This window comes from Dipteris shenzhenensis, chromosome 32, assembly GCF_047967505.1.
Source record: "Dipteris shenzhenensis isolate YYH24624 ecotype China chromosome 32, Dip_SZ_1.0, whole genome shotgun sequence".
NCBI classification, from domain to species: Eukaryota; Viridiplantae; Streptophyta; class Polypodiopsida; order Gleicheniales; family Dipteridaceae; genus Dipteris; species Dipteris shenzhenensis.
The window spans coordinates 23,877,742-23,902,362 of NC_141627.1; the positions used below are offsets into that span (position 1 = coordinate 23,877,742).

Genomic DNA, 24,621 nt, shown 5'->3' on the forward strand with positions numbered 1-24,621 from the left:
CACCAACTGGTGTTTATTAACACCTCAAGTAAAATATACATGTTGTCCCTAGACGGTGTTTATTAACACCACCAAATACATGATTTTCAAACTCTGCCACAAATGCTTTGTTCCGGTTTTTATACGCAATGAACCAATGAAGTTTTTCATAATCATTGGAATTCCAAATATTAGCTTATTCAATATTGGTAAAATTCCCACAATCAATGGAAATTTTCCCAAATTTAATGATGCCTTTCCCAATTTTAATGAAATCCACCCAATTTCAAAATTCCCAAAATGCAACTTTTGTCCCACTTTATCTAATACTATGTTAGTTGAAGGACTATACATTTTGTTTCCATGACTAAAAGGTATTCCTACACATAACTTATAGACAGTCCATTGTCAATTATATCAAAGATTCCACTACTTCCCACTCTTATGTCAAAATAGGATCTTGTAAATAAGATAGGCAAGGAAGGTATATAGTCTAAGAAATACATCCTTCCTCTTGGGAAGCTTATGTGGACCCTTGGCGAAACCTTCCATAACTATCTAGTTAGTCAAACTATAAGTTCAAGTCATCCAATGCATTTATCATGTTCTAGAACACACTAGAGCTCACAATATTGTGAACTTCTATCATTTCTTCCTAAGCATGCCTCTAGAAAATACTAGAGCTCAGAATTTGGTCACTTTGGTCACCTTGTTCCTAATTATGCCTCTACAGCACACTAGAGCTCACAATATTGCCAGCTTTGGTCACTTTGGTCACTTTGTTCCTAACTTTGCCTCTACAACACATTAGAGCTCACAATATTTCCAGCCTATGTCACTTTCTTCCTGACCAGGCCTCTAGAACACACTAGAGCTCATGGCATTGCCACCTTGTGTCACTGTGTTCCAGACCATGCCTGTTGGGAAAATAATAGCTGTAGGAGAGGAAAGAGCAGTTGTATCCTATATGAGAAGGAAAAGAAAGAGGGAAAAAGCACCTATAGGAGGGCAAAGAGTTGCTCTAGCAGAAGGAAAAGTGCCTGTAGGAGGGAAAAGAGAACGTGTACCAGAAGGAAAAGTGCCTACAGGAGGGAAAAGAGCATTTGTACCAAAAGGAGAAGTACCTACAAAAGGGAAAGAGAGCCTGTAGGAGGAAATGGCAGCTAAGCAAGAGGCCATAGAGCAGGAGAGGGCAGATCAAGAGAGGAAAGAGAAGGCAAAGGTAGAGCATGAGGGGATAGAGCAAGAGGAGGCACAGAAATAGTGAGAAGAGTAGGAGAGAGAAGACCAGCAGTAGGAGGTGCTGCAACCCAAATTTTGAAAAATGGAGGGAGAGAGCAATTGGGCCAGAGCAAAGAAGAAGAGAAAGAGGGGGCAGGCTTGCAGTAGGCTAGAGGACAAAAGAAATTAGTCCAAAAGGTCCCACAATGGAGGGAGAGGGCAGTTGGACCAGAGTAGAGGAGAAGAGGAGCAGAGAAAGGGGGCAAACCTACAGTAGGCTAGTGGACAAAAGAAATTCGTCCAGAAGGTCCCAGAATGGAGGGAGAGGGTAGTTGGACCAGAGCAGAGGAGCAGAGAAAGAGGGGGCAGACCTGCAACACACCTAAGGAGAAGAGAAATTTGCCCACAAGGGCCCACAAAGACATGAATGAGATTTGGGGATGATTTGGGGTGGGTGCACATCGGAGGGTGGTCAAGCATGGGTTAAGGGGGGGAGGATGGTTTGGGTGGTCCCCAATGTAAGAGGAATAGACAATAGGGGATCTCTGCATGCCTGCCATCCCTCCACCTCAACATACGATTGCCCCACACAATGGAGCACTCTCATTGGTACACCTCAAATCCCTCTCTAATCCCTTGAAATTAGGAAACACTAATTGGAGACCCTTTGAGACCCCATTTCTCCCCTAATGCAAAGTCTTTTGGGTATGCCATAGATTTGTAGTAGGTGGATCAGTGTACATAGTTTTGGGGATAGATTTCATAATGTGCTCTTAGTTGTGTCTGCATTGCATTTAAATAGCGAGAGAGTTCATTGAGCTTGACTTCTCATTCTTTATTCTCATGTTAGTTGTCTTATTAAAATTTTTCGTCTGACATTAGTTGTCTACTAGTCAAAATCTTTCATCTCACATTAGCTGACTAGTCAAAATCTTTTGTCTTGCATTAGGTGACTAATCAAAATCTTTCAGTCTCACATTAGTTGTCTAATCGAAATATTTTCTCACATTAGTTGTCGAATCAAAATCTTTCATCTCACATTATGCTCCTTCGCATGTCAAAGGACACTGTCTAGTCACTTAGCTGAGAAAACATTGCCCAAGTAAACTCTGCAGAAGATTAACAATTCAATAGATTACACACATATTACATAGATTACATCTCAAAGACTATTTTCCTTCAAATTACACCTCAAGGATGTGGTTCCTTCAAGGGGCTAGTTCCACATTGCTTTGAGCAGGTCGCCTATTTGAGCTCCTTGATTTGTAGGCTCGGCCCTCCTTGGTCCTTTCCTTGGTCCTTTCTAGATTAGGGCTGGTTTTTTCCTTCAAGGGCCCGGCCCCTCCCTTCATGCCGCTTCCTCTTTCCTTATTTTGACCTTCTTGATTATAGGCTCATCCCTTCTTGCTTCTTTCCTGAATAGGGCTGGTTCCTCCCTTTAGGCTCTTTTTCCTCGCAATCAGGCTCGGTCTTGGCCTTCTTCAATTTGAGCTCCTTGTCTTTAGCATTTTTTGCCCAAATGGCAAATTGAGATGTAGCATCTACTTTCTCATCGTAGTAGATAGTTGTAGCAAGTAGGCACATTTGATCTGTCCATGACCTGGGGGTATGGCAGACCATGCATTTTGGACCCTGCTGCATAGTAGGATAGGCATCTGATTTAACTATTGTGGCCATCAATACCACAGTCTTGCTCTGTACAATGTGATGAAGTTGATTCTGAATTCCTTCCTCCCTCATCCTAAGGCTGCAGATGTTCTCCTTCATCTCCTCCACTCTTTGCTCACTCTGTGCAATAGCTTCATTTAAATCCCTCAACATCGGTTGAAGCTGCTTAAATTGCTCAAAAACATCAACATGGGCCATTTCCAAGACTTCCACTCTAGTTTGGAAATCTCTTAGGATGACGGCCTACTTTTCAAAACTATCAAAGGACATGGCAAGCTCGTGCATAGCCCTATTATAATCTTGTTGTAGGGTTTTGTAGCTTACTCTTTGGACTTTCAATAGTGTTTTGAAAAAACAACCCTCACCTTGAATGCTACAACTTGCTCCAGCATGGTTGCTCTCTGCATCCTTCCTGGTCTTGAGAGGTGCCTTATTGTCTTCTCCACCTCGGCTGCTCTCTGCCCCATCCTTTCTGGCCTTGAAGCTCTCTCACACTTCCTGCATCACCTTTCTAGTTTCTTCATTCTCCCTTTTCAGCTGCTCCATCACCTGGTCTTTTTCAATGTTCAATGTGTTTTGCATGTTGTAGAGCCATTTGTAAAGGCCCTCCTTTTCGCCTCTCTGATCTTCAAGCTCCTCTTGCATCATTGCTAGCTCCTTGTCCGCGTCGTCCCCATTACTTCTCACTTCTTCAAGCCTATCTCGGAGCTCCTTCATGTGCTTCTCTGTTTCTTCTATTCTATGCCTTTCCATGTCGACCATTTTTGTAGCGGCCTCAGCTTTTGCTCTTGTCCTACAAGGCACTCGCTTGTGCCTCCCCTACCTTGTCTTTTACACCTCCTTCGGCACATCCTGGAGGTCTATTGGCAAGCTATAAATCTTGACTTTATCATATCTATTGATTTGAGCATTGGGGTATACATCTAGAATATCCTGTCTCTTCCACTTCTTCTTGAAGAAGTGTGCTTGAAAACTGCCTCTAGAAATTCCAAGAGCATTTTCAATCAGTGATAGTAGTCTTCTGACCTTGATAGACTAGTTGGCCCTCCTTCATGTTCACCTCATGTACCAACCTAGTGAAGTTTTTGAGAGCATCCAAATTGGGCTTTTGAAGAGCGAGAGAGGAGATCCCATATGTCACGATTTCAAGATCAGGGGAGGAGAGGCTCTCACATGAGTGTAGATCACTATGAGTGTAGTAAGAATTACCAATCTCACTAGGCTCACATGCTCAATCGAGTACTAGAGTGCATGGTAATGGGTGATTAGAGGTGATAAGGCTTCATGATTTACTTTTGTGGGAATTACTACATGGTGGTGGTGGCTCTCATCAGCCACGTCTATCGTGGCTATGATTCTGTTAGAAATCAATGCTCCACTCTCGTGTAACTATGCAGGAACCAACTAACTCTACTTGTAAGCCCCCCATAGCCACGTCTATCGTGGCTATGATTCTATTAGAAATCAATGCTCCACTCTCGTGTAACTATGCAGGAACCAACTAACTCTACTTGTAGAAGGATATGGATATAGTTCTTGAAGACTAAAGACGAGGCTTTTGGTAAGCTCAAAGAATGGCATGTAATCGTCGAGAAAGAATCGAGGAGGAAGGTGAAGAAGTTGAGATCAGACAGAGGTGGTGAGTTCACATCAAGTGAATTTGAAAGTTACTGCAAAAGTCTTGAAGAGGCACAGGGTGATGATAGGTGGCTGGAGGCTATGCAGTCGGAGTATGGCTCCATAATGAAGAACAACACTTGGGACCTTGTGGATCATCCACCAAAACGCAAGGTAATCGGCACCAAGTGGGTGTACAAGACCAAGTATAAGTCGGATGGCACGTTGGATAACTACAAGGCTTAGCTCGTGGCAAAAGGATTCACACAGGTACATGGTTTTGATTATCAGGATACTTTTGCTCCCACAGCTCGACTAACCACAATTTGTAGTGTTTTGGCTTTAGCACCCCAGGGAAGTTGGCCCATGTTTCAGATGGATGTAAAATCCACCTTTCTGAATGGAGATATCAAGGAGGAGGTATACGTGGAACAACCACCAGGTATTGTGATCCCCAGTACAGAAGGTAAAGTTTGCAAACTGAAGAAGGCACTTTACAGGATGAAACAGGCCCCACGAGCATGGTACCAGTGAATTGATGCCTACTTTCTACAAAATGGGTTTAGGAGGAGCCCATCCGATGCAAATTTGTATATCTTCAGAGAAGGAGGCAAGTGTATGATCGTGGTCCTTTATGTGGATGACCTTGTCATAACAGGAAACCTTGCACGAGAGTGGAGCATTGATATCTAACACCCCCCCTCAATGTCCACCCGCAAGTGAACTTACTTTTTTGGACCAATGCCAAGTCGATAAAGATGCCTCTCTAGCAAGTCTCTTCCAAGAGCCTTCGTGAAGATGTCCATAGCATTCTCTGTAGTCGAAGAGTACGCCAAGTTGACCTCTCCATCCATGATGAGCTCGCGTACAAAGTGATATTGAATCTCAATGTGTTTTGTGTGAGCATGGAACAGAGGGTTCTTTGCAATCGCCATGCAACTTTGATTCTCCTCTGATTGTCACATGATAACTGTGTAAGCTTGTTTCGCACTACACCCATGTCCCCTAAAAGCCTCCTCAACCACACTGCCTCACAAGAAGCAAAACATGCTGATTTTTGTACTCAGCCTCGGTAGAAGAAAGAGCAACTGTAGGTTGCTTCTTGCTGACCCATGGCACAGCTCTAGATCCAAGTGAGAAACAGTAACCTGCCACTGATCTACTGTCCATGTCTCCTACCCAATCCGAGTCACAGAATCCAGTCAAGATGTTGCCTTCAGTATAGGTGATGCCATAATCAAGTGTGCCTTTGATGTATTTCAGCACCTGCATCCTTGCCCTCCAATGGTTCTCCCGGGGCTTATTGGAAAACCTGCTTAGTACACCAATGGCAAAGCTGATGTCCGACCGTGTATTGCACAAGTAAATCAAATTGCCCACAAGCCTTCTGTACTTCGCTTCATCCACCAGTGGTGATGAATCCTCATTTGAGAGCTTCACGTCAACCTCCATAGGGGTGCCAACTGTCTTGCACTTAGCCATGCCAAATGCCTTCAGTATCTCTCCAGCATACATTTAGAGCCATTTTCACTACCAAACTAATAGCAACAATATTTTTGGTGATAATGGTACTACATTGAAATTGAAACAAAAGAAATTACACACAATAGTTTTGCGATAATAGGATTTCATCAAAATTGAAATAAAATAAATTACATCCAAAGAAAACATTTAGCAAAACAGATTACATACAAAGATGCTAGCACTTTGTTTTCATGACACTTCTTTAAGCACTTGTCAATACCACCACTATGATAGGACTGGGTGTCACTTTTTTCCCTTGTTATTACTTTCTTGCACTTTTGTCCTAGTGCCTTTATGCAAGGGACAATACGAGCACTCATAGTGCTATCATAGGTAGTACTTTCTTACAATTTTGACCCAGAACTCCTCATATGCAGGGGACAATCTCGTAATTTAAATAACCTTTTTCATAGCAACTTTTGTCAAGGCACTAAAAAAGGGAACTCAACTTGGAGGTGAGCTCAATGGAGCACAACATTCGGCAGCAGATAGGAAACTCAATATGGTGGTGATCTCTAGCACACTAATGCATGCTCTCAGTGTGTTAGAGCTGATTGCCAAGTTGAGTTCCTTCCCCAGTGCCGAGGGTTGTGCGCAATTAGAAGAGGCTTAACACTAAGTTGAGTTCTCTCTCAATGCCTCACGGAACAATGATGACCCATTTCCCTTGGCTCCCCATCCTGCAACATGGTTGGTCATGAGGTTTTCTTTCAAGTATTTCCAGGAATTGCCTTCATCATAGCAACTTCATTCAAGGCACTGGTGGGGATATGAAGGAATTACTTCTTCAAGGCACTAGAGGAGGGAGCTCACAACTTGGTGGTGTGCTCAGTCGAGCACAACATTCAACAGTGGGACAAGAAACTCAATCTAGTTGTGAGCTCCAGCCGACTGACGCTTCTCTCAGTGTGTTATGTACAGCTTATCACCAAGTTGAGTTCTCCTTCCCCAGTGCCAAAGATTGTGCTTAATTATGAGATTCTCATTACCAAGTTGAGTTCTCTGCCAGTACTTGACGGAACAACGACGACTCGTTTCCCTTGGCTCCCCATCTTGCAACTCCCTTGGTCATGGCTATGACTAGTGGAGTGTTGCAGGATGGAGAGCCAAGGCAAACAATGGATCCCATGACTTGGGCAGCATTATGAAGGGGCATTGTGGTTGCAACAGAAGATTCATCATACGGGTAGAAGGGGGCTTAGAGAGAGCATGGAAGTGGGTAGAAGAGAAATTTTCTTGGGTGCGGTGAATTGTTTCTCTACACTTAAGGCCTTTATATAGCTAAACTTTCCTCCCTCCCACTCTTTTCCCCTTCGTTTCTGGTGTCAGTGGTGTGACTCTGGGTGCCTATCACTGCTAAGAGCACACAATCCACCCACTGGATTTTGCAGTTAGCCCAGCCCAGTGTAGGTAGTCATCTACATCATCCTCTAGCTATAGATGGTTGCCATGCTATAATTTCTTGGTTATCGAAGCCAAGATCATGATAATTCAATAGAAAGAGAGGGGAGGGGCGGTGGCACATGACCTAGGTTACTGGTAGCCTAGCCTAGCCTAGGCGATCATTTACATCATCATCTAGCCATGACGAGTGACTAGATAGTTGCCATGGGAGAATTTCTTGGTCATCGGAGACAAGATCATAATAACTCAATGGGATGAGGGGGGAGGAGTGGTGCACATACACCCAGCTTTGCTACTAGTAGCCCAGCCTAGCATAGGCTATCATATACATCATCTTCTAGCCATGACGTGCGATTAGATGGTAATTCTAATAGTATGATATGTTCTTACAGTCTATCTTAGCTTCATGCCAATTCTCATTCTAAACTATTGCCGGTACAACCTGATAAACCGACTGAATGCTAATCTAAGCTTGTCAACTAGATGCAAAGTCATTGTTATTACAATATGATTCCAGCTCAATGCTAATCTGAGCCTATGAATTAGATGGTACCTCATGCATAGTCATTGTTATTACAGTCTGTTGATTCCAGCTCAATGCTAATCTAATCCTACGAATTAGATGGTCCTTCATGCACAGTCATTGTTATTACAGTCTGATTCCAACTGAATGCTAATCTACACCTAGGAATTAGATGGTCCCTCATGCATAGTCATTGTCACTAAAATAAGCTTGGTGGTTGTTTGGGATTAGTACACTGTTTGCGATTTACATTTTCTCTTGTTTGGAGAGAATATAAATTGGGATTTACTCAAACAAGCATCATGGTTGTTTGGGATTTACTAAAGGTTATATTTTGTGGGGGTTGCAGGTAATCCTAAACCAACAAAACTGCATTTCATTTTGTGAGTGCCTACCTCCTCTAGCCTTAACTGGTGTTTGAGCTGACCCAATCATGATTAGACTAATGTTCAATAGCATAGAGCTCAACACAAGGCACCATATGCAATTACTCATGAGCACAAAGACTGTTGCTCTACCTCTGGCTTGACTACATCACGCAACCTTTGGCTTGCCATGTTTGCTAACCACCGTGCTGGTGCAAGCAATGATGTTGGCATGGAGAGACCACCACATTGGCATGAAGTGTGAAGATAGTGGGAGAGAGGGAAGGAGTCTCACTTACGGCTTTCTCACATGCACAATGGGGGAATACACACAAAGGTGGAGGCTGAAAACAGTTTTCCTCTTCTTAGTTGTGAAAGCCAAAAGAACTCAAGTACAAAGAAATAGAAGAACCCTATATGCGGGTCTCAAACCAAACTCAACTAACTAAGGTGGCATACTAACTGAGCCACAAACTAGAGTAGATAAGGATAGCTATCATCCAGCTATTATTCGTGGGCGGTGTACCAACCGCATCTACAGCTAACAAGTCGATGACATAAATGCACAATGGTCACCCTGGCATATCACGAGTGGAGCTCGATATCTCAACACTCCCCCTCGAGCTCAATCCCAATTCTTGCATACCAAGCAGGTCTCTGAACTTGCGCAGCTTCTCTGCACCCAATGCTTTCATGAATATGTCAGCTACTTGATCCTCTGTGCTAACATAAACTAGATCAATAAGACCTAGTAAAACCTTCTCCCGCACATAGTGATAATGCACCTCAATGTGCTTTGTTCTAGCATGAAAGACTAGGTTCTTTGCCAAGTGTATACTGCTCATGTTGTCACAATAAATGACAACTGGCCCATCTATAGACTGATGCATATCATAAAGCAGCTTATGCAACCAAGCTACCTCACATGCAGCCATTGCTGCACCCTTGTACTCAGCCTCTGTGCTCGACAAGGCAACTGTAGGCTGTTTCTTGCTGCTCCAAGTGACTGCAGCACTCCTAAAAGAGAACACATATCCACTGGTAGATCGTCTATCAGAAATGCTACCAGCCCAATCAGCATCAGTGTATCCATGCAACTGTATCTGAACCCCAGCCTCATAAAATAGTCCATACTACAATGTGGACTTCACATACCTGTGTATGCGTCTAGCTGCATCCAAATGCGGTTTCCTTGGAGCCTGCATAAACTGACTTACCAATCCAACAGCATAGCTTAAATTTGGCCTGGTAATAGTCATATAAATCAAACTTCCTACTATGCGTCTGTACATAGTAGGGTCTTCCAAAATCTCACTTGCATCTGTGCTCAGCTTCACATTCTGCTCCAAAGGAACTGAAATAGGCTTACAGCCTGTCATCCCATATTTGGACAGCATGTCCAATCCATACTGCCTCTGCAAGAGCTGTATCCCACTCCTACATCTCAAACTTTTGCCTCAATAGCATTTTCACATGAAGGATATCTTCATCACTATCACCTGTGATGATCAAATCATCAACATAAATGACAAGCAACAAAGTCCCTTTCTCTATTTTTCTCACATAGAGTGAGAAATCTGCCTTGGAAATCTGAAAGCCAATAGTGACAAGATATTGTCCTATCTTGTCAGACCATGCTCTAGGTGCTTGCTTCAAGCCATACAAGGCTTTCTTCAACCTGCAAACAAACTCAGGATGAATAGCATGAACATAACCTGCTGGCTGCCCCATAAAGACCTCTTCTTGCAAATCACCATGCAAGAAGGCATTCTTTACATCCATCTGATGTAAAGACCATCCCTTTGATGAAGCCATAGCAATGGCTGCTCTTACAATTGCCATCCTTGCAACCGGGCTGAAAGTTTCTTCATAATGAATGCCATATGTCTATCATGTGCTTGGCTAGAATTTCATGTAAATACTTCGTATGAGGACCCACAAAAGAGAGAAATGTTATTAAAGTCAATTATGTCAAACTTGGATGAAGCAATCGGGATCGTAGGTGAATTTGTTTTCCACTGCATGCATGTGTGCCATTTCTCAAAGGAGTTTACATTCATGGGGAAGGGGGAGAGAAAAGAACATTCTTTTAATGGATTTGTGCATACTCGTAGCAAACGGTCTTCAAGGGGGCACCAAGATTAGATATAGTAAAATCTTGTGCTTGGATTTCCACCTTCAAGGAAAATATAAGAAAGTTGCCTGCCATTTCATCAAAGGAGTCACATGAGACTGATATGGCATTAAGTCTAGATGGACTTAGAGGTGAATTGCATAATTTTACAGTTCGTGCACTAGGTATTCTTTGGTAGGGTCAGAGCCAAGGTGTGCAATGTGTAGAAAATTACATTTAAATGTGTTTACTTGTGGGATTTTACATGCTTGTAGCAGATATGAAATTGACTTCGAAAGGTGAACCTGAGGAACACATAGCAATCGACCGTATTGAGATTTCTATCTTCAAGCACTACATGGGAAAGTTACCTTCTAGCATCAAAACTAAAATATATGGGCTTGTGAAAGACCAATCAAATTGGGAGTATGGTCTTCCATTATACTACATGCCCACATCTCCATATACATGGTGGGTTTACATCTTGGAAAAGAAGTTTCAATTTTATCCCATCCAAAATATGCGACCTTTGCTTATGTGTATTTTGCTTATGTGGCAAAATACAAGTAATTTGTTTTTGTTTGGAAACAAATGGTGAGGGAGCATGGATAGAGTAGCAATTGGGACCACACATACCTGAGAGATTCCTCTTCTTTGCTCAAAATGGCATAGACATGGTCATATCAAGATTCCTATGCTGGCACCACAAAGAAGATTGTGCATTGCCATGCTAGGGGATCTCGAAAGTCCATGTACAATGTCCAAGAGAATCTTGACATAGATCATTGTGTGTCTATTTCATGGAAAAGCCTTATGTCTTATATACAATGTGTGGCTAAGGCAACCCTATTTTGGTAGAGTTAGAGACATTTTTGCAAGATTTCATCAATGGCATGGCTAGCATTCCCACGCATGTGCCATGGATGTATGGTTTTGTTGAGATATGGTGCCATGAGCACATAGATTAAAAGGGCTAAGGTATGGTATAGGAAAGAATTAAAGTAGCCACCCTAGGATGTGGACTACATGATGTGGAGATGTGGATTGAGGATATCCACAAGGAGAGATGTGGATGAGAGGATCCCACATGGTTTGACTATTCTAAAGGCTCTCTCTATATAAGAAGCCTATCATGTATTGTTGAACACACATTGCAATAGATTGAGTGTTTTCTACCCTATGTCTCTCTTGTGGTGCTTTGATCCTCCTTGATTACTCACTTTGTCATGGTATCAGAGCATGGTTCTACCTTCCACTAAGGTGCCATCTTTGTGAGAGTGTGATAGTGATTGAGAGATTGAGAGCTTCTTGAGCGTTCTTGTGAGAGTTAACTTCCGGTTGTTTTAGAAATTTCCATCCATTTCCACTCATGAGAGAGCAAGAAATTTAGATTCATTCTTCAATTTATTCCCTTGAGAGGTTGTGTGAAAGATATTTATGAGACACCTCTACTTCCGAGAGAGAGTGAGAGAGAATCCTCATGTGGTTTCATTGACTCAATGTGAAAGAGTTCTCATTTCTTTGATCTATGGAGGATCTCTAAGGTTCCTTAAGAGATATTGAGGGTTGAAGGTACTTCTGGTTCGAGAGGACTAGCAAGCAACCTATAACTCCAAGACTAAGGCTAGCCCTTCATCAATGCCTAGGCGACCTGTAGCAGTAGACAAACTTCAACAACTAGCTCGACCACGGCTTCAACTAGAAAAGCTCGACTTCATGCTAGAGACTCAGCTGGATGCGCCTTCACTGCAACTTCTAAGGCACCTTCACTGTGACCTCTAAGGCCAGTTTTCACGTCCTTGCCAAATGACCATATCGGTTGTCCATCGGGGCTAGCACCTACACACAAAAGGAGTACAGCAAGTAGTCGACCCTTGCTTTAGCCACCAGAACTACCTACACCAAGCTCTACCACTCTCTTGCAATAATCCATTCTCTCCACAGCATTCTTCAATGCTCTAGTTCCAGCGCCACTGCATCCGACTCGATGGACTGGCTCCCAGGACATAGACGGATGTCCTACATGCTGTAGCTCCCAAGCTATGGCAGACTCTCCTGCCCAGCCCATCAACGGCTCTAACTCATAGTCTTCTGCTTGCCGCCTTAGTCGGTTCCTCATCCTGAGCATCAACGAATGGGACAACATCAACTGGCGCTGCTCCAACAACATCCATCTCCAGACTAGTGCAACGCCCATGCTACAAGGTGCACGCTATAGCCTCCAGAAAGCCTTTCAACCAGCACATGAGGCGACTTGACACAAAAGGCAGTAGCTCTCCTCCATCTCCAAATGTGGCAACTCCAGTGATAGAAGCAAATAGCGACAACAAATGACTCCCTCCATCGATAAAGCAAAAAATCCCTACAGCTAGCCAAACTCTGCAATTGCAACTCAGCTGCATATAGCCAGCAATGGCATCTTCTGCAAGCTCTCCTCCATCACCGTTCGCGTTGTCGGCACAGAGAAGTTTCAAAGCTTCTTCGATGTTTTCTCCCTAAGGTGAGACCTTAGGACATGTGGCAATTGTTGCTAGAAACACGTGGCAAGATAGAATATTACCCGGGTAAGGTTAATTAACCTTGGGTTAGGGTGGTTAATTCTTTGCCACTAACTGTGGTTTAGTTAAACCATGATTAAAGGCTTAAGGTTAGGCTACCAAGTGCCACCTAAGCACAGAGTCCCCTACTAAGCACAGTATGGAATTCAGCATGTGAATCCCTGTGCCACATCATCAAAGGCCCTCTTCTTCACAGAAACTTCGATAAGGTGTAACTTGCAATCGAGGAGAAATTTTCACACGCTTCAAAAAGGAAAAGTGATTGTCTGCTTAAGCTCTACACACTTGTCAACTAAGGTTTTTTTTGTATGCAATTAGACACTGCTAGATTTGAAAGTATCATCAACTGGTAAGACCTTTGCAATGGCAATCCGCACACCAACTGTTGAGAAGTTCACAGGGGAAGGATTTCACACATGGTCTACACAAATAAGATATCTCCTGATCCACCAAAAGCTTTGGAAGACTGTAAAAGAAGACATACCCACTGCACAAAATGATGCTTGGAAGGAAAAAGATGAAGCAGCACTATCACTCATTGGATTGCACTTGGGTCCAAACATAATTCATCATATAGACTCTAAGGATCATGCCAAGGATGCATGGGATGAGTTGAACATAGTGTTTGGTGCAAAAGCCAAAAACCAAGAAATCCATCTTAAGATTGAATTCTATGGTATGTGCATGGGCTTCAATGAATCCATGGCACAATTTGTCAACAAAATCAAAAGCATTATGACTCAACTAGAGGGCATAAATGCAAAAGTAGGAGAGAAAGATGCACTTGCAATTCTTCTTAAAAGCATGCCTGCAGAGTATAGTGCATTGACAACCACTTTGAAGAATTTACCAGATCCAAAGTTTGAAGAATGTGTATCCTCTCTTCTTGAAAAAGAAAGAGAGTTGAAGGCTTGGTCTCTTTTCCTTTTCACGAGGCTATGAGACAGCAGGCTGAGGCTCTTGCTCAGCTCGTACTAGAGGTATCTCATATCTAATCATCTCGAGGCACAGAGGGTTGATGGTGCTCTTCCGTGCGGTCTGCTTGATTGGAGGATTGGGGCCAAGGTTCATTATATTTGCGAGCCTGACAAACATTTTGCCTCCGTGAAGTCCCATTAGTGAGAGTAGTTCTTCAGATTTTGCAATGCATTGTGTAGATACTTGCTGTAGCCTCAAATTCCAAGCATAAACTAGATGGAGATAGAGTAACTTATCAAGTATATGCAATTCAGTATGCAAAGTACACATGTGTACCTGCTCCAATGGAATTGGTAGAATGGGGTCCCACTTAGGATCCTTTTTGTGATGATCAGGGGCTACACTTTGGTTGCAAGAAAGGATGCAATTTTCCCACTGTAGGGTTCCCTTTTGCATCTTCTGAGAGTGGGTGCAATACAAGCATGTCCATTTTGCATCTCCACCTATATCACAACCATACAAGCACTTGAGGGTCTTCAAATCACCAGCTAGATGCCATTCAACTTGAAACATTCCATGCCCATCCACAATTAATGTTTGCCCTGCCTCTTGTCTTCGAATAATCAACGGGATGCTGGTTCTCTCCAAAACCCACTTCAATGTCTCGTGGCACTCCTTTGGGGTCTCAAATGCTGCAAACCACCATATGTCCTCAGATTGGACTGAGAAACCCTGCTCAACTTTCTCATCTCCTTGAGCAAAATGCAAGGCATTGTTCATAATACAAATGCTCACCCTCTCTAGCTTGTGCTCTTTTACCAACTGAGCTTCATCCATTTTTATAACAAATACTAGCTTGCCATCTGTACAATGAAAGAGAAATTCAGTAAGGATATAGAAATCAGAAGAAATAAAGTTGAATGTGAAGAGGGAATTTTGCTTACCTTCTCTCATCCCATAGAATTTGACCATGGCTCTCTACACATTCTATACATCCACGTAAACATTATTGAAAGCATTCATCTCAAACGTTTGGATGCTAGATTTCTTTTTACTCTTCCAAGTCATTGTGCCACTTACACAATGGTATCCTCCAAGCTTTTCTCTAGCACATTGGTTTGTTTCTTAACGTGTAAGCCTTACAGACCATGGTGTTGGCAATGGCATTGTAGATATATTATACTTTTCCTCCATAGCAGACTTGAAAATTTTAAAAACAGGGTTGTAAGCTTCACGACTTACACCAGCAGCATCACAAGCTCCAAGCACCTCCTTTGCTTGGACGAGGCCCTTGAAATCCTTCATTACCTCTCTAGCAACTTGTTTACGTAGCCCTTTTTGTCTAGGGTCCTTCAACACTTCCATGACATCACTTGGCTTTATTAAACTTCTTAGAACATATGAAGGATCACTATCATCCATTTCCATTGTTTCCATCACATCTTCCATGAAATTCCTAAAGTAGAGTACAAATGAGTCTTAGTGGAAAGAATGCAACACCACAAATATTTTGGGGTAAGAAATCTTATTGAAAATTTGGGGAACTAACCTTACAGCCTGTATTCTCCTCTTTCGGGAACCACTATTGGTTGAGTGCATCCATAGATTGCAATTGTCTTTTCCTCTCCTTCAGTCCCAAAGGTGTTCCCTTCAACTTTTGTACTCGTTCTATCGACTTCTCTCATTCCTTCTCCACAGCACGTTGAACTTGGCCATAGATAGACCTTTCCAAATCTTGTTTGCTTTCAATAAGCTTCTGGATTGATTCTTCCAATTCATGTCGCTCCAAGTCCAGTGCATGTGCTTTGTCATTGAGTTCTTTGTTTTGCAATTGGAGATCCTGCATACTATTATGCATTGCCACAATAGCAATATTTCCCAAATGTGCAAGTTCTTCTGCTTGGGCTCTTTGCACCTCCCTTGCTTGCATAGCCAATGTCTGAGAATGGTTCAATCGATTGTAATAACCGAGCAATCCAGCATGTCCCTTGCTAACAAACCGAACAACATCATGCACTGTATGAAAAGGAGGACTCTTTTGGGTGGCAGGGTCTAAAGGATACAAGTTTCCATCTGCCCAAAGGTCAAGATGCTTCTTCCCTTGCAATCAAAGACTATGAAGCACACTTTGAGGAGTTCCACTATATCCCAAAGAGCATGTGCTTGCATATTTTACCTCCAGTTGTAGGTTCACATGGTACTTGTTGGATATGTCCTCAAATGGTACCATGAGTACTCAAAGAGAGGTCTCAGTGATGCAAGCTGAAATGTAGGGGAGAGTTGGCAAAGATGGAGCAGTGAGAGGGAGAGAGTAGCAAGGAAGAGGGAGGAGGAGAAGCAGATGAGGGCAAGAGGAAGAGCAGGAGAAGAGTAGGGCGACAAGTGTAGAAGGGAGGGAAGGAACTGCTATAGAAGGGAGGAGGAGGGGAGAGATGCTATACGAGGGAAAAGGAGGGGAGAGATTCTGCAGGAGGGAGGAGCAAAGGAGAGGGATCCTGGGTGGTTGGAGAAGGAGGGGAGAGGAAGAAGGGAGGAGGAGCCAAAAGGAGAAGGAGGAGGAGCCAGAAGGAGGAGGAGGAGGGGAGAGGGAGGAGGGAGGAGGAGGCAAGACAGAGGAGGGGAGAGGAGGGAGGGGGAGGTAGGGAGAGGGAGAGGGAGAGGGAGGAGGAGGAGGGACAGAGGGAGGGAGGGAGGGGGAGGGAGGGAGAGAGGGAGAGAGAGAGAGAGAGGGAGGGAGGGAGATTCAAAATTTGAAATTCAAATTTCAAAAAGTGGCCCCCTCCCATCATTGATGGGGGGAGAGGTGGGCTCAAATGTGGGCTTAACCCACCTAGGTTGGGCTCGTTAGGCCTCTTTGGGAGCCTCCAAGCCCCTTGCATTATCCCACTAAGCATTTCCTAATCCATTCCTTATGAGGCCCTTTTGAGACCCCAATTCTCCCCTAATGCCAGTGGAGGCTCATGGCAGCTCTAGCAGAGATCACCCTTTCGTCTCCATCATTGCTCTATAGATTGGAGGACAAGTACTTGTTTTCCGCAAGCAAGTAACCAATCAGGCTTCTTCAAGCAATTTACAATCTTGACAATGCAGATGAGTAGTGCAAGACAAGAAGAAGAAGGTGAAGGGTCAAGGGATCATTTCATACATAGAATTTTTGTTGTAGATGCTTCTTCACTACTAGGTGTGTCTTCTTGCAAGCAATTTCATGTCATTTCTCCACTCTCATTGCCATAATCGATGCTTTCTTCCACCCAAATTGCCTCTTCCTTCAATCCATTGATAGGAGTAGGTGACTTTGATGAAATCAAAATCTTGTGGAGGTTTCTCGAAAGTGGCTGATCGAATCGATTGAAAACTCTTCCCTCCAAGTGTTGGACAAATTCCATTTGTAATGTTATGCCATTGCTTCAAGATTTTTGAAACTAGTAAAAGATGCATTAGGTAGATGAGAAGCAGCCACACTTTCCTCAATTGTTCATTTCGTGATCGATTGTATGCACTAGTGCAAACTTTTTGACTCTGAGACTAGTTGAATCACTGCTCGCCTTAAGAAGCTAAGCTATGGCTTGAACATGGAGCACTGTGATCCTGTTCAAGTTGCTCAGAAAGTATGTGCTGGGGTTTATAAGGGCATCACCACCAGTCAGTTGGATGAGCTTGCTACCAAAACAACAACTGCATTGACTACCAACCATCCCCACTATGCCATTGTAAGAACCTAGCCTTTCCCATTGCGCATTGATTTGGCTCATTCCGTTTCTCCATCACTCTTATCTAATGATCTACTTTCCCAAAAAAAATCGCAGCTGGCAGCCAGGATTATAGTATCTAACCTCCACAAGAACACTAAAAAATCATTCTCCGAAATGTCAGTAGCATCTCTGCCTCACTTTTGCATTTTGCATTCTTTTCATACTTCTTCAGCTAAGTTTTGTTCTCAATTGCGATGAGACTCTGCTGCCTCAAACGATTGCTTGCCTAGGGTAAAGATTATGTTTAGCCATGTGAACGAGCGGTCGAATTTACCAGCTCCTCTAATTGTTGTGGACAATGTTTATGACATTGTGATGAAGGTAATCAGAAGCTCATGAAATCATGATGTCCATGTCTTCCTTGGATTCATATCACTTTTGATTGATTAATTGATTTTCTTTGCAAAAAAGGTTCTCTTCTGAGTCATAGATGGACTTTTTGCTTGTAGAATTCTGCTCACCTCGATAGCGAGATAATTTATGACTGAGACTTCATTTATGCTACTTTGCATTTAAGACCTTGAAGAGATCTTACCTCTTAATGGTCAATGGAAGGGTGGTTGGGAGGCCTCACCATATGCTTATGATGGTATCTATAGGCATTCATAAGGAGGATATCGAATTTGCTATTAAGACTTATCATATGATGTCCCAGCGCTGGTTTACTCATGCCTCAAAGAAAATAATATAAGCTTGTATGTGCAGCTCAGTAGTTGTTTCCTGCTTTGTATGAAAGAAGACAATATAGAAGGTATTTGTGCAACAAGTAGCTACATCCGAGGAACCAGTGGAACTTTGAATGGCATTGTGCCTATGCTTTGAGTATTTAATGATACTGCTCGCTATGTAGACTAGGGTGGAGGAAAAAGAAAGGGTATGGGGATTGCTTAAGAGTGTGCCATAGAATCACATTGGGATATTATATACGTTTGACCCTTTTGGACAAAATTTGCACATGCATGTGATTGCAGGTGGATTTGCAATTTATGTGGAGCCATGGCATGCATATATTTTTTATAATTGTGTGATTGGAGCATGGCATCTTATGTGGAATACCTTTGACAAGAAGAAAGTAGAACACATGATTTATTTTATGGGTTATGGACGCCAAACTTGTTCATGAGGTGTGTTCAAGATAATGGATCCTGGTCTCTGTTTTGCCCTAATAAAGCTCCAAGATTGATAGACTACTGGGGTGAAAAGTTTGAAAACCTTTATACCCAGTATGAGAGAGAGACGGGTGTACTGTCAATGCCTGATATGCTAGGGATACATTCTGATTCAAGTGCTTCTTTGATAAATTAGACATTTCCCTTTGCAAGGGAAGGCAAAGAAGGTAATCCAAGCTCAGAAGTTATGGTTTGCAATTTGGAAGCACAAGTCGAGACAAGTAATTCTTATATGTTATTTAAGGTCTGCATTACTCCAACTTGAAAGTAGCCATTCTTTAAATTTTATGGCAGTGATTTTGTTCAAAGTATTTTCTCTGTTTGTCTGCAGGACTCTTCCACTAGTCAAATATTAGGAAACAATAAATGTTTTGAGCCATATACCTCTAACATCTACTGTAGAAGAGTGCTAAAGTTAGTGTCTAGATTGCCAGTGCCCGTTGATTGTGTCATGCCAAGATAAGAAGATTGAGCAAGTAAGACAAAAGGGAAACTTTTCTTCAACATTTTGCAAGGTATTAAGATCTCTTAGTCTCCATTTTGTAGTCTTTAGGCCACAACATACTAAACAAATTTTGAAGCGTTGCATGGATCCTAGGCCAGCCACACCATGACATCTTCTCTCCTTATTGCAATGTTTAGGTGAGAAAGATTCATTTTCATTTCATTTATGCTTCAGGGATTGTGATGCTCCAGCTCTTTGTTTGCATGTATTAATGTCCTAAACAAGTATGTAGGTGAATGGCCTTTGATGGAATCCATGAAACTAGCTTGTTTAAGCATGCGATGCATAAAGATATGCATGTTGATTCTCCTCCCACACTAACAGGTGGTTACATATGAAATGTAAAGTGCCATGTACAAAATGAAGTTCTAGGTACCAAATTCAAATTGTCGTATGCTAAATGCAAAATGTTATGTGATCAATTTAAAGTGATATGGGCGCAAGCAAGGGTACTTTCCTTAGCTGTATAATTTTTTGAGAGGAGGTTCCCTAGACATGTGTGGTGATGTGCTAAATGCAAAGTACTATAAGCCAAATGCAAATTGCTATGTGTTAAACTCAAATTGCTATGTGCTGTATACAAATTGCTATGTCCTAGATCCAAATTGATATGAACCCAAGGAAGGGCACGTTCCTTGGTCTTATAATTTTTGGAGAGAAAGTGTGCCAACTCTCCCCCCACACAAATGAGTGGTTATGTGCTAAATGAAAAGTACTATAAGCCAAATGCAAAGTGTTATATGCCAAATTCAAATTGCTTTGTGCAAAATTAAAAGTACTTTGTGGCAAATGCAAATTGAAATGAATAAGAAGATGAATTTTGTAGAAGTATCCAACAAGTGCAAAGTGCTATGTACCAAATGAAAAGTGCTATGTGCTAAACTCAAATAGCTATGTGCTACATACAAATCGCTATGTGCTAGATACAAATTGATATGAATCCAAGGAAGGGCATGTTCCTTGGTCTTATAGTTTTTGGAGAGGAAGTGTGCCAACTCTCCCCCCACACAAATGTGTGGTTATGTGCTAAATGAAAAGTACTATAAGATAAATGCAAAGTGGTATATACCAGATTCAAAATGCTACATGAAAAACTAAAAGTGCTTTGTGGCAAATGCAAATTGAAAGGAATAAGATGAGAAATTCTGCAGAACTATCCAACAAGTACAAAGTGCTATGTACCAAATGCAAAGTGCTATGTGCTAAACTCAAATTGCTATGTGCTATATGCAAATTGCTACGTGCTAGATACAAATCGATATGAACCCAAGGAAGGGCACGTTCCTTGGTCTTATATTTTTTGGAGAAGAAGTGTGTGAACTCTCCCCCCACACAAATGTGTGATTATGTGCTAAATGCAAAGTACTATAAGCCAAAATATAAAGTGCTATATGCCAGATTCAAAATGCTATGTGCAAAAGTAAAAGTACTTTGTGCCAATTGCAAATTGAAATGAACCCAAAGAAGGGCACATTCCTTGGTCTTATAACTTTGGTAAGGAAGTGTGGTAACTCTCCCCCCACATAAATGTGTGGTCATGTACTATGCAAAGTATTATGTGCGGAGCGTAAAGTGCCATGTGTTGAATACAAAGTGCTATGTGCCAAATTCAAATTGCTATTTGCTGATTCAATTTTCTAAAAATAATACATCTGGTTATATGCTAAAATTACAAAATTCAAATAAAACATGTTATCTATCAATACAGCTACATGCTCGGATCTAGTTTTGTGTTTTTGTTGTAGTTGTTGAATTGCATTACTTTTTGGTGTCTCCTTTTTCTAGCTACTCCATTTTTTATAGTGAAGTTGCTACTAAAAGATGCCAAGCACGTGCCCTCCAAATGCATCCCACTCTTAAGATATTTGGTGATTATATTATGTCATCAAAGAAAATGTTCATGCTATCTAGGTTGAGATTTTCTAGTTCCGAGCATCTTTCTTGCAGTAGTGTTTGTTCTTTTGTATGGCTTGTGTTTATGTACACAAACTCTCGGGTAGCACTCATGAGAGATAATGATAAGCAAATGTAGATGGCTTGTTGTGTGCCGACATGTTGAGTGTTGAGAATTGTGTTTCCCACTTTTCTTATATGCTCGTTTTTTGTAGGGACATTGTTGTGGATGCTGTAAGCAATTTTCTCTTTGACCTCATTGTTTGTTTCTTTGTCAATTTTAGTTATGTATGTAGTGCAGTATGATGCTACTCCATGGGGGTTCATGATGAGCTAGATGTGTGTGTTTGCTTCCCAAAGTTCGGAGATTGCAGCATCGAAATTATTTGTGTTTATGTCTGTTGGCTGTCTTCTCAAGAATAATGTGGGTTCGTAGATGTTTCTTCATAAAGCGAGGATATATTCATCCTCGAGCATGTTTATTTTTGTAAGGAATTGGTCATAATCAAGTGTTGCTGTCTCTTTCTCTAACAGTACGAGCGACATCGCTTTGAAAATTTTCTTGTGCCTAACTTTGTGAGGGTCATTCTATAATGGTGCCAAAACACGAGTTTGTTGAATGGGTGGTCGAGGAAAACCAAAATGATAGTAGTTGCTTCCCTTTTTTTGCAAGTTTTCCAATGCCTATGTATTTTTATGAGGCTACAATTGAATAGGCAGGTCCAAGTTGTCTATTGTGATGTACCTATCTCATAGTCTTCAATTGTTTTGTTGTCACTCTACGGGAAATTCAGTGCATTTTTGATCCACAACAAGCCATGGTCATGTTGGCTCCCCCTATTCTAGAACTCTATAATGAAAAAGAAAGCTTTCAATGTCCCTAAAACATTATTGTCTTGTCGCAATAATGTCTTCAACACTTGGAACTTGTGTGCATAGAATCAATCGTGACACGGTCGAACCTTGCGTGGTGACCTGCACGGTTGTTGTGGCTCTCCCAAAGTTCTTGTAGGAAAGACAGCAATGGCTCCCATCTGTGATGGTGATGGCTGCAAAAGTTACAAAGAATGTGGGATATCCTAGTTGCCGTAGCATTGCGAAGATGTTTCCTTTCTTTTGTTTGTAATCTGTTGATGTGCGCAAATAATTAAAGTCTCTATATCCTATTCTTGAATGCAAGAGTTGCTCAATGTTTGTGTCGAGTAGTGCAGTTTGTGCTTGTAAAGTGATCGGGCCTTGCAGTTGTGCTTTGTGCATTCACACCTAGCTTGAAGATAACACCTGGCACACCAACACTTTCATAGTTTTGGAGAATGAGCTCTCAATACATAATACAAAATGGCGATCTTTGTGTCACAATTCCCTCTTCACAATGTCTTAGTAAGTTGTTTCTAGCAATGTTTTGTATGATCTTGTGTTATCATAGAACAATGCTGGAAAAGCCAGCTCTTTGCAATGCTTGTCGTAGAACAAGATAAGAGGTGAAAAACCTTTTGATGGAGCAACCACTATTGGTTTGTCCTCAAAATCAACCACTGGCTGGGCTGTGTATATTCCATATACCAATGTGCATGTCATCGTCGTTGGGGGAGTCTATTGTTGTTCTATTCACTTCTTCGTTTTGATCATAGTTTTGGAGGTTTTCAATGTGCTACGCCCACAAGGAATTGATTTTGACATTGTTTCTTCATAGAGAGGGCTGTGTAGCAACTCATACATTGCATTGCATGCATTGTCAAGCATGTTTGCACCAACTCTATTGGCGTAGTTGTGGTTGTAATGTAACCTTTGCTTTATTGTCATTGATAAATCAAGGCAACAAATTTTGTGCCCTATAAACATCTACGAACACATTTATGACACTGCCATGTAGCCCAATTTGTCCTTTTAGGTGAGTTCACGAATTTGCACAAAGGTATTCTTATGGATATCAATCATTCCTCTATTTTATTTAGAGAAGATGTGTATCTTGTTTTGGTGGCAAATCGCATATTGGCGCATGAAAATTTTTTTGTTGACTTTTTATCAATGTGGCTGTGGGAGTTAGAGAAAATATATTTTCCTTCTGCCATTGTTGACTGACTCCATAGCTTTGTTGTTGTCATGAATGCCTCATGGTTTTCCTTTGCAATTTTCATCTTTGATCTGAACATCAAATTCCCACAGCAAGAGCATGGGAATTTTCGCATGTCTTTAATTTTTTTGAGATATCCATCTTGTGCCTTATTGGTGCATGGTTTCTCTGGCGAATGACATCTTTTGCCAGGGCTGCTTTTTGAGAGACTACAATGCATGTGCTGATATGCTGGCACCATTGCAAGGGGCTCCACTCCCAATTTGTTGCTGCAATTTATGTTGTCATCTATTGGCACTAGTGTGGTGTCTTGCAAATCCACTTGGTTGCCACAAAAATTGGTAGACCAGAGCCTGTAGATTCTGCCACAAACATTTTTCATGTTGTATTTTTGGGGGCAATGCTACTCTGCAAAAGCAGCAGCAATCACTTTTGTGTTTTGATCAGGATGGAATGCAATTGTTTGCAATAAGCTATGCTCATCTTCTACTGTCCATGTGGTGTAAGGACGTTTTTTCCCTTTTAGAATCAAGAGGAAGATTGTACTAGGAAATGTTGACTCGTTTATTATCATTGAGTGCACATTGTTGTTTTTCTTATTCCCATTTCAATCCTTTGAGAGATATGTTCATTGTCATATGTCAATAAGTTGAAACATCCTCCTAGTCTTGGATAGCCTGCAAATATTCATCCAACATAGGTTGTGAGCTTGTGGAGTTCTGCAAGAGTTTTCTAATGGTGTCGTTAGTCAATGTTGATGGCTTTTTCGTTTCTGGTGGATCCATCTGTGTCCAATGTAGTTGTTCCAGTATTTACTTTTTTTTGCAATATATGGACTTACAACATGTCTAGCAAGGCTTTGCAATCATATGTTGGATAGAATTAGTGCAAGAAATTAATAATGTTTGTGTTGTGGGCCATCTCACAATGAAGTCACCATCGATGGTCAAATTGTGCAAGGCAAGGTTGGCCAGTATTTCCATGCTCTTCACTTGTGTCGCTCACCTTTGGCCTTGATGTTGCATGTACCCACCTAAGTTGCCTCATAGGCCACCAAATGAGTTTGAAACAACAAAGCGGTTTTGTCGTCTATAGCAAATGGTGGCCAGGATGATGGTATGCTTTTCTTTTGGTCTTTGCTAGTGGAAGTGGGAGCAAAGCATGTCATATCATTCTCCCATCGGGAAAAGCCGAAGCAATACCAAAGGTTTATTTACAGTGGAGTTTTGCATGCCACAAACCAGGCATGGTTATTCAAACAACAATCGCAACCCAAAGAAATATGTAAACAGGGAAATCAAAGCCATGTCTATGAACAGTGGAAGTATGCACACCTAC

At 41.8% G+C, this 24,621-nt stretch overlaps 1 pseudogene; it reads left to right on the plus strand.

Annotated features, from left to right (window-relative positions):
• Positions 1-17,426: 17,426 nt before the first annotated feature.
• LOC147880486 (ribonucleoside-diphosphate reductase large subunit-like) lies at positions 17,427-19,076 on the plus strand (annotated as a pseudogene).
• The last annotated feature ends 5,545 nt before the right edge of the window (positions 19,077-24,621 follow it).